Genomic DNA, 10750 nt, shown 5'->3' with positions numbered 1-10750 from the left:
GCGAGGCGAGGCGAGGCGAGGCAGCGCCGGTTCCCCGCTTGCTCGCTCCGGCGGTTCCGCGTCGCTGCCCGTGAGGCTGAGCCGGCACCGGAGCGCATGGGGAGGCGGCGCTGAGCGGGCTGCCCTCCGCGGGGCTGGCGGGCACGGGCAGCGGCGCCGCGGGAGAGCGATGCCCCTCGTTTTCCTGCTTGTGCTGTCCTTCCTCCTCCTCCCTTCTTTGAAGCTTTTGTTTTCCGCGGCCGGCTCTACGGCAGGAAACTTCCCGGAGGGATGGGCTCCGTCCGGGCTCGTGCTGCGCGGGGATCCGCAGGGCGCCGGCCACGCTGCGAGGTGAGGCCGTCGTCCGTGCCTGGGATGCTCTGAGCGGGCTCGGTTCCCCGCGGCCGCCCGCGTTCCCGGCCGCGAGGTCCCGCAGCCACGGCTGGGCGCTGCCCCGCGCTGCGGGGGTTCCTCTGGAGGCGGCGTGCGGGGGAGCGGCGCTTCCGGCGCGCTGCTCGGCCCCGGCGTTGGGTTCGCGGGGCGGTGTTGTGTGGGCAGGAATCCCGCTGCTGGTGCTGGCAGTACGGCGTGCTCCGAGGGCGCTCCCGGCGAAAAGAAGCGGCTCGCTGCAAAAGCACCGGTTCTTTCCTCTTTTCTATTACTATTTTTTTTTTTTTCAAACGCGTGCTCACAGAGCACGTCGTAAAGTTCACCTAACAGAACCCCGGAGGGATTGTTAACAAGTTACGTAGTCTCTTCGTGGATGCCTGAAGTTGGAAAGAGGTCTCAAAGAGTGCCTCTTAAACAGCGGTCTACTGGCAGCTCTCCGCTGTCTCTTAATGGATCTTTTTGCAGTTATCTGTTGTGAAAACGTGTTTGCCGACGTTGCTCCAGCCAAGTTTCCAGGATAGCGTAATAGATTCACTTTAACTATATTTTTAGTCCGTAAAAACAGACTTAACAATTCTACTAATTGCTTGTCATTACCACTTCTAAATAACTTTCAATTGAAATATCTACTGCCAGATGATGGTCCCTCAGAAACCTGGCTCCTTACACTGTTGTTGCATGACTCACTTATTAGGCAGTGTCCTCGCTGTAAGAAGGCACATCAAATGTATAGAGAACTTTTTTAAACTAAAGCAAATAAAAACGGACAGTGGATATCATTAGATCATGTGTGAAGTCTGCCTGCTCTGAGGAAGCGGGGATGCTCCAAGATGAGCTCCACTCATTTCTTGTTTTCTTCTTGTATGCTACAGGGTGTATGTAACTTGTGTATTTCATGGTATTTGCTGTTTAAAATCTTCCTATAAGAATATCAATATATAAAGTGTGGAGATGCTGTGCCCTCTCTCTGCCTGTTAACTAAATATCTCCAAGACTGTTCTCTGGCCCTGAAGCTGATTGTCATGAATTAGCCCTTGCCAATGCTGCTGACTTCTCTCTTTACAGAGAGAGAGAGCTTTATATGAACAACTTCCTGGGAATGTTTCCTGGCCCTTTGGAATCCAAATCGTGCTTAAGAGTTGTGTAGGAGAGCTGCAGTGGGCTGGGGTGTGAAGCATGCTGTGCTGGTCTGTAGCAGGTCAACAGTCTGTGTCATCAAGTGAGCTCCACAATCCAGGAATAGTTCCTGGTGTTGTTTGATGCACAGATGCAGGCATCGTCTATCAGTAATGCTGTAAGTAGTCTTTCTTAAGGCTGTGCTCAGTCACAGTGATCTAATTTGCCTGCATCAAGTTGCTCAGGCTCTGCAAAATTGCTTTCCTTTGTCAGCTGCTGACCCCTGCCCAGGCTGCTGCTTTCTCCTTGTGCAGGTGAGTGCAGAGGGGGCAAGTGGAGGCTCGGTGGCTCTCCCACCTTCCCATAAAGGAGAGTAAGCAGAACCAGGAGAAGGGCCAGAAAAACCTCCCATCTGCTTTCAGGTGTGTTCTCTTGGAGCACCTCATGTCCATAAGCAGTCCTAGTCACTAGATGTGAACCCAACCACAGGTTGTTTTGATATTTTCCAAGTTGTTTTGCTAACAGTACTGAGCTGGGGAGAGCGAGTAATATTTTTTTAAATGCTCTGTAGAAGATTATTTACTTTCAGGTGCCAGCAGATATTATTTTTCTCTGAAAATTATTAGAGTAGATATTTCAAATGAATCTCCTGACCTTCATCATTCTTGCAGTCTTTTCTTTTTGATGCTGAAATTGGTGCAGAGTTTCGCAGTATCTCACAGTTTGGTTCAGTAATGAAATGCTGTAGATGTTACACTTTTGCTGTGCTTGCTTGTTGGATGTGGATATGTCTAGGCTAGCTCTCATAATAGTCTCATAAATAATTTTCAAAGCAATTCTCAGGGATATCAGATTTAATTGTTACAAATGAGGGAAGTGAGACAAGAGGAAATGTGGCTATTTGTCTAAGGAATCTCAGTTGTAGAATCCAGAAATAGAGTCTCAGATTGAAAATTGATTTGTCAGGTCATGCTGCCTCTCATAGACACGGAAAATACTTGAACTGAATGGTGTATTTTATTCCTGTACTTGCTAACAGCCATTATTTTGCTAACCTAGCTAGTAGTGCAGTTTGAACTTGAAGAGAATTTAGTTGACTTATTTTCAGCTGAGGGTAGCTTATTTAAACCTTACATGTGTTGTGGGACTTGGTAAGTGCTTTAAGTACTTTCCTGAACAGACAGTTTAAGTGAAAGTCTCAGTGAAATTCCACTTAATTTCATTTGAATGAAGCATTATAAAATATTAATCTCAACATGCACTTTAGGAGAAAGGTGAGCAGTCCTTCCCTTCTCCCATTACACAGAAGCACTATTTCAGTAGGTTGTTTGCACCTGGGCATATGCTGAAGTGTTGAAGGAGTCCCACTGGTTTGAACAGCTTTTAGAGAAATCTCTTGCATAACAGTAACCTAATTTACCTCAATGTAGATGGAGATTATACAAAAGCTGTATTTAAAATAATGTTGTTCAGGCCACTTAAGCACAGAAATGTTTGAAAATTTAAAGCTATGAAGCTTTGGTGATAAGGCCTTTGGGAGCTCTGCTTTATATGATCTAGGATCCTTTGTTATTTTATTTTATCTTTTTCAGAGCATTTAGCATCTAAAATCACGCAGTCCTTCCCTGATTTTCTCCTTCTTGGAGTTATTAAAATGAGGTTTGGCTTGTGTTGATTAAATGATATGGTAGACACAGTAATTGCAGGGAAAAGTAGTCCTGGGCCTTCTAAAGGAAGTTGGAGTCTGTGTGGGAATAGTATTTAGTCATGTAATTAAAGATTATGTCATAATGTTTAATTAGGTTTCCATAACTGTTAGTTCTCAAGTCTTGTGAGCCTGACTTTCAAACCTTAGTAGTGTTTATGTTTTAACATTAAAAAAGTGTGTGTAATTTTCACATTTTTTTTCCCTCCCTAATAGAAATGAAGTAACTATTTTGTGGAGTATCTATGATCACTTCCATTGTCTTAGCAGAGTTGGAACCTGGAGATGCTGGTTCAGGCTTTAACTACCTGAGCCACAGGTTGTGATTTGTATATGGATAGACAAGGAAAGGAAGTAGCGTCATTTATATGTGGAGTGTGAAGATGATTATCTCAACTTTCCCATATTTTCTAGTAGTTTTAATGTAGTGCAATGGAACTGACTTAAGGATGGCAAAATACTGGGGCTTGGTTTTCATTCTGTTATCTACAGGGCAATGCTATCTGATGAATTTATGTTTTCTCCACAATATTTTCCCCTTGCTGCCCTGTTTCTTCTGGTCTGTCTTGCTGGCCAGCTGCTTCCTGTTTTTCTGCCAGATCCTTCCCTTGGATGATCTAATATATAATTTCTAGTTGCTGGTCATTTTTAATTGGTCAGTTAGAATATTTTATCTTCATCTAATCTGCAGCTATCTTATTTTGGTGAAGTTCCTACTTTTTCTCCCATGTGATCATGCTTTACGTTTTCCAGCAGGTGCCTGTGTCATTATGGATGCTGGGAGTTTAGGAGGTAAATCCAAAGTGGAGAAAAATAAGCTTGTTCAGAAAGTGGTTTATCACACCTGTGATTGGTTTGCTGTCTGTGTTGTGCCTCTGCTCAGTGTGGTAAGAACCCTGATGCCTCTGTTAGCCTTGCTATTCACCTATTAGGGCACTAATGTTACGGAAATCAATCACTAGTTGAGCACCTTTGAAAACTATTTTTTTTTGGTCATTATTCAATATGTGGTCACATGCCTTATTTAAAACCCACTCTAAATGAGCAACAGTTAATTTTGATGTATGCTTCTGCGACCTTGTTAATCCCTGCAGTATCTCAGTTCTTCAGGTGCATTATGTTACTTGTTATTTCACTGTCTTGTGCAAGCTGTCCCCCCATTTTAAAAAATATTACTGCAGTAGACACAGATTTACAGGAAAAAGTTCACAGCTGGAGGGTGTTTGTTTGAATTTTGAATATGAGGGGAAAACTGCAGCAAATGAAGTTTTGTTTTTTTTTTAATAGAAATTGTAAAAATAATGCTTACATCTTTCTAAAGCTGTTGTAGAACTCAATACCTGATACTACTTGATACACTGGTGCAGGTTTTCTGCATCAGTGTAACTCACTGAATCCTCACAGAGAATTGTACAAAGTTCTTTGTGTATAATAGAAGAGGTATGTGAGAAATAGATGACTTTTGTTTTTTTTTGTCAGACATGAAAAGTAATTTGAAAACATACAATATTGTATGTTGATTAAAATCATCAGTAGATAGTATTTACTTCAGCAAGCATTCTGTTACTTGATCACTTTGATGTAGAATCTTCTGTGTGTTGTGACTTCTGAGTTTTCTTAAGACTTTTCTTTCTGAAGTAGTACATGTTTCTTATGGATGTGTTTAGAAATACACGTGTGTAATGCATTTGTTTCATTTTGATTTCTGCAACATTAAGTGTATGTGTGTATATTTCATATATGCATGAATTCTGAATGGAAGCAATTATTTCAAGCTGTATTTTTATCCAAGTGTCCTTTCCCTTACTACCAAAATCATTTTAAGAAGCAAAGTAAGAATCTGCAAACTGAATTCTAACCTTTGTACATCTAGCCAAGGACATGCCATGGAACATCAAAAGAGTGTGTACAGTATGTTAGTGCTTCATATTCCACAGAAGTGTGCACTGGTACCCCAGAACTTTGTGTGCATGTATTGAGTACTCTGGACAAATCTGTGTTTGGTGTGGAGAGGAATTACCTCTTCTGATGCCAAACCAAGTGGCTAACAGTGGGGCTTCCCACCCCTTGCCTTACCTCTGATAGGAAGGGTACATGAGTTGGTAGAGCTGAAAAATTAGTTCCATCTTTCACACTACCAAATCTTCAGCATGTCTGCTCAAGCACCAAGTGTGTCATTTATGATAAGGAGGTGACATTTAAAGTAAATCTGGCAATATTTAATGCTGACTCACAAAGGCATGTTCAGAGTATTTATAACTGGGAGAGGTTGTGCTATGCCTTACTGGTATTGGGACCTCTGAGTCTGCTGTGAGAAATGTTCATTGCATTTATTATGAAGCTAGAGATGGGACTAAGTGCGTTGGCTAACCTAAGTTAAGACCTTTTTCCTCCTTATTCCCTTGCTAAGGTAAGGAGGCAGATTCAGACTGCAGGCATCTTTCCTAGAAATATCAAATCAAAGCATAAAATTTCACATAATAGCACTTCTGCTGTTAGACGGCCAGATCCAAATGAGTTGGATTACATCCGTGTTTTCAAGGCCACCACAAATAATAGACTTGAAAAAGCATCTCCACAGTACATTGGCAATATAGTGATGTGTTCCTAGCTATTGTCAGCAAGGCTGAAATCAGTCCTCATATATTCTGTCAGGTTTCCCTGCTGTTCTCCAAGTCTGCCTCTGTTCCCAGGTGATATGCACCTATGAAGCATTATGCAGCTGTTACATACAAATACACCTCTGAACCAATTGTTTGGACAGTTCAGATTTGTAGAGGCAGATGTAGTTCCTTAAGGAAATGGAAATCATCCACTGTGCCGTTAAGAAACAAGATAACTGTTTCAGGTATCTGTTTTAACTTTGGTTACTTCTGCTTTCCAGAAATAATAATGGCTGACATGGTTGCTTCCATGCTTTGTTCAAATTAGCTGAGGTCAGTCTCAGCCCTAGTAGGTAGAAAATGGCTGTTGGGGAACAAAAACACTATTAAAAGAAGCAATCTGTGGTCAAGTCTTAAGTTGGGGCTTCTTACTGATGAACACTTCATGTGGTTTGTCAGGTGTTGCCCAAAAACCTGGCCAGTTTGCTGCTGTCTGGGAACTGGCAGCAGAGCTGGATCCAAAGTATTTCAAAGAGCTGTCTTCTACATAATGAAGAGATTACGTGCGTTTTGAAAGTGTTTTCAAAAAGCAAGTTTAATAAACTATATCCATCAATTAATCTGTAATTAGTAGATAACCTCCTGAGATCATGATGTGATCACTCATATAATGTAGAAATCATTCAACACAAAAAATATTTTTAATTAACGTTGATGAACTGTTAGGTTAGAACTGGATTTTGTTTTCAGGTTGGAGTTGCCAAATTTATGCAGAATGACGTATGTGTGAGATGCATTCTGCTATTCTAAGTTGTATCTGTCCTTCGTGATAGGAGATGCCTGGATGGTATTCACAGTTTCATCTTAATTTGGCTGCATTGCTGTGGAGTTGCTTGTCATCCTCCAGTCTCAAAACATCACACAGCTGGACAGTGCTTCCTGATGCGGGATGCCCACGCTGACATTCTGTGACATCAGTGCTGCAAACGTTTAACATGCATCAAAGCAAATCTGCTGGTAGCAAAGAAAATCACACCTGACTTTGCTCCCAGAAGTCAGCATGGGGAGTTCTACTGGGTGTGCTTTTTCCACCACAGAGAGTGTGATACGGATTGCATTGAAGATAACAGTGAAAATGGTGAAAAACAGTTATCATTCTTGGGTTCTTAACATGTAAATGCTGCTGCTGGGGAATAGATTCTTGTTCATAGGTGATATTTTTAGTGATAGATGCAAAAACCTAAAGGGCAGGTGTTTTAAGACAAATGGCTACCCTTTGTAATGTGATAAGCTTACATTGGGTTTTGCTGATTGCCGTTAATAGCACTGCATCCCAGGTCTTAAGAGTACAGACTGTTCTTGTACACTTCTAGAGGGTCCTTCAATTGGGCCTGGGAGAACGAGGATGAGAGAAATAGTTTCATTTCTGAAACTTGCAGAAAGATGGCATGCATAAGTTCTCCCTCTCAGTGCAAGGGACCTGAGTCTTCAGCAGCTTTACTTAGGACCGCAATGTCAAGGAAGAGATGTTTATTGTAACACTTGGAAGTTGAAAAGACTGCATGCAGTTTGCAGTATGTGAATCACTGATTCAAGTGATGGAGAGCTTGCGTCTCTGTGTGTTCTTTAAGAACGTTATTGCCTTTTGGATTCATTTTGTGCTTGCTAATCACAGTGACTAGATGCTGTTTAAAATATAAATGTTTTTGAGGCTATTTCCGGTATACAGGAGGATATGGTTTAGAAATTTAGCTTTCTGCAGCCAGATGGATTATAGCGTTGCTAAGGAAACAGACTATAAATGAAGTGGCATCTGAGTGTCCCTAGAACATCAGACTGCTTGAAGCTGGTATTTTAAACTCGTTTAGGTATGTAGATAAATTGATGATGCAATAAGAAGTTAATTTCCTGCATTTTACACTTCATTAATTTTCATTACTTTGTTAGTGTTTTCAAAAGGTTCCTTAAATTCCCACTCAGCCAACCTGGTGTGTGGGTCACCGAACAAAAATTTGTTATTAAAATTAGAAAATGGGCAAAAACTGTACAGTAAAGCAGATCCTAAAATAGTCATTATAACTACAGGACAGCAGTTAGATAATGGTTTTAAAAAGGCCTTGGACCAGCATGGTTCTACTAAAAACTTAAGACTAAGAAATAAGCTGAGATTATTTCAAGTTTGTGGGGAAGAGAAGAGCTGCTGTGGACCTGATGAAGTTATAAATCTGGAATTTCACACATAAGTTATAAAACACATGTATTGACAGCTGGCATTGACTGGACAAGGAGAAGGCAGGAACCTGAGTTGAGAATATCCTGAAATACTTGCAAACCTTTTGAAAGGATATATAGATGAGTTGTGGGTGCTCCCCTTTACATTTAACCAAGGCAGTCGTTTAAGAGGTAGTAACTACATGCTTATTTCACATTGCTTGCTTTACTCCTAAGTGCCTTGTCTTCCTGCGGTTAAAGTCCTTTCCTTGTAAGCTTGGTGGGTTGGAAACTGACAGTCTAGAGTAGCTGGTGGTCCTTACTTTCTCAGCATTGCATGGGTTGTGACTTAATGTAAGAGAAATAAGTAGTCTGTGTCCAATAGGAAACATTTAGAATTACATCCAATTTCAAACAAAAGCCTCAAAGTGATAGTAGGAGATAGACAACAAAGAGCAGCATAAAAACAAAGGAGTCTGATCTGCTGCTTTGAAGTTGTATCCTGTGTGTACATGGGTGTAAATTACAGCATATGAGGAAGTGCTTAAACTTTATTAGAACATATTATTTATGAGGAATAGTTACTCAAAATGGGACAATATGCAGGAATTTCATGAGTTGCTTTAGCTTAAGAAGTTAGAGGTCAGCAATGAGAACAGGCACTGGTTGAGTCTGTAGTGCTTCAGAAACTTAGGTACTTCTATAATGAAAATAGGATATCTGAAAAAAAAGTTCATTTTTATGAACTTACTGAACAAAGATAGTTTATGGGCTACATAGGAAATGGAAGGCTAAGGAAGGATTTAAAGTATGTACAGGTTATAAAGTCTGTACATTAATTAATGAAATTTTTGATAAAACACATTCTAGAAATTGAGTTGGTGTTCCAGCAGTGTTAAAACTCTTCAACATGCAGCATTAGAACTGTTATTTAGAATACGCTGGAGAGAAGAGTTTCTGGTCTTTTCAGCCAGGTGGGCAACAGAGGTAACTGGAGGAGATGACATTAAGTACACTAGAGCCTTTCCCTGCATGTTTGTCATATGGCTGGCTTTATTGCATTGATAGGGGTACTGTCAGCATGCACCTGCCACTGTCTTATCACTTAGAAATAGCCTGGAACAGAGTCCAGCTGTTAAGGATATTAAATCATTACTTTTCCTCTTGAAGTACCCTTTTTCCAAAGAATTTTAGGATTGAGCCAGATTAATTGTACGGGTGGCTATTTCCTTCCAGGAAGAGCCATTACATCTTTCCTTGAAGTCTCTCTCCTCTCCTGAATGACTGTTGGGTGGAGAGGGAACTGCAGGAAATCAGGAAAAGGCATCAAGAAGGAGATAAGTATGCTGGTGGATCACATTAACTGCTGTTGCGGAGTGCCCTTAGGAAACTTTAATTGTGGCTCTTAAGACTGGTGGTTTAACCTGGATGAGAGCCATGCTTTAGTCAGGTATGCTGGAGCAATTCAGATCAGAAAGAATCAAAAGATTCTTTAAGTGAATCTTTTCTCTTGTAAACAAAATAATGATGTGTAATAGTGTTGGCTTTTATTGGAGAGATTATATGGAAATACATTATTAAAAATTTTAAATAGAAAAAGCAGTGATTTGGTAGGCAAAAATGTTATTATTTTCATTCACCTCAGAGTGCGTAAGAGCTGCTAGTAGAAGCTTGACGTCTGGAGTAGGAAAGTGTTTTCAATAGAAATAAGGAGAAAATGATTAGATCAGACAACTACTTCACATCTATCCTAGAGAAAGGCAGAAAAAAATAAATTTTAATTGATAGTTTATCAAGTAGTTTAAAGTTAATGTTTTTGTCTTAGAAATATATGAGGAACATCACTTCCTATTTGATAGCTATCTTTTTCAAGGTCTTGTACTGAGTAATGTTAGTTCTAGCGCAAACAATGTTTTAGGGACTAGAGATTTATATATAGCATACTGGCATGAGTTTAATTCCAGTTTCGTTATCATTGATGATGATAAACATCATCACACGTTTTTTTTTCCTATACACTTTGCCCATAACTTTGTTACTAACTTTGTCAGTGTGCTTCTCTTTCAAAAAATGAGTATGAGCCTAATTTTTTTCCAGCAGTTTCTGAGGAGTTGCAGTCAAATTAGAGATTGTGTGTTAGGCTTATTACTCTGTTTGAAGTACTTATGAGGGGAAAAGAAAGAGACTGAGGGGAGTGGTGAAGAGGGAGAGAGACAGAAAGAGAAAAGCATCACCGGTCCAGGTTCTAGTGCCCAGCCAGTGGCGGGGGGTTGTTTGGTCTATGAGAATGCTCATCTGGGAGTTCTGAAGTCCCTTAAGGTACCAAAGTCTTCAAGTTCTCACCTTATTGTCTCGGGCATTCTTTTTGTGCCTGCTGGATTTACAGTGTTTACCATCAACAAGTTTGCCATCAGCAAGTCTGCAGTCAAAATGTAAAAGTAAACAGAAGTTTTGGTCTGAGCAAGATTGGTTGCAGGACTCTCTTACCTGACCGTGTTTTCAGCCTCTAGCATGTTCATCATGGTGATGGTCTTACCTTGCAAGCATTTGAGACTATTCTAGATATACCACAGAAAAAATGTTTTTCACTGGTCGACTACAGTCCAACCCATGGCTCAGACTCTTCATTTTGTTTCCATTCATTGCAGGGAAGTTGGACTAACTGGCGCTTATGGGGTCCTTCCAACTCTAAGGATCTATGATTCATAGGCTGTGGTGATATGACTATAGCAGATGGAGCAAAAGA

The 10750-nt window shown here is 40.7% G+C and overlaps 1 protein-coding gene across 1 annotated transcript in view; it reads left to right on the top strand.

The window, feature by feature from the left end:
* Positions 1–253: 253 nt before the first annotated feature.
* GPR63 (G protein-coupled receptor 63) overlaps positions 254–10750 on the top strand; it is a 28421-nt gene continuing 17924 nt past the window's right edge. Inside the window, exon 1 of the mRNA XM_065731157.1 lies at positions 254–330. The gene's annotated coding sequence lies outside the window, so the exon portion shown is untranslated. The remainder of the gene's footprint in view (positions 331–10750) is intronic.

This window comes from Cyrtonyx montezumae, unplaced genomic scaffold (genome assembly GCF_038088225.1).
Source record: "Cyrtonyx montezumae isolate F1298 unplaced genomic scaffold, pur_monq_1.0 scaffold_13, whole genome shotgun sequence".
In the NCBI taxonomy this organism is placed as follows: domain Eukaryota; kingdom Metazoa; phylum Chordata; class Aves; order Galliformes; family Odontophoridae; genus Cyrtonyx; species Cyrtonyx montezumae.
Note: the sequence above shows the minus strand (reverse complement) of the source record. Positions and strands in the feature narration are given on the sequence as shown.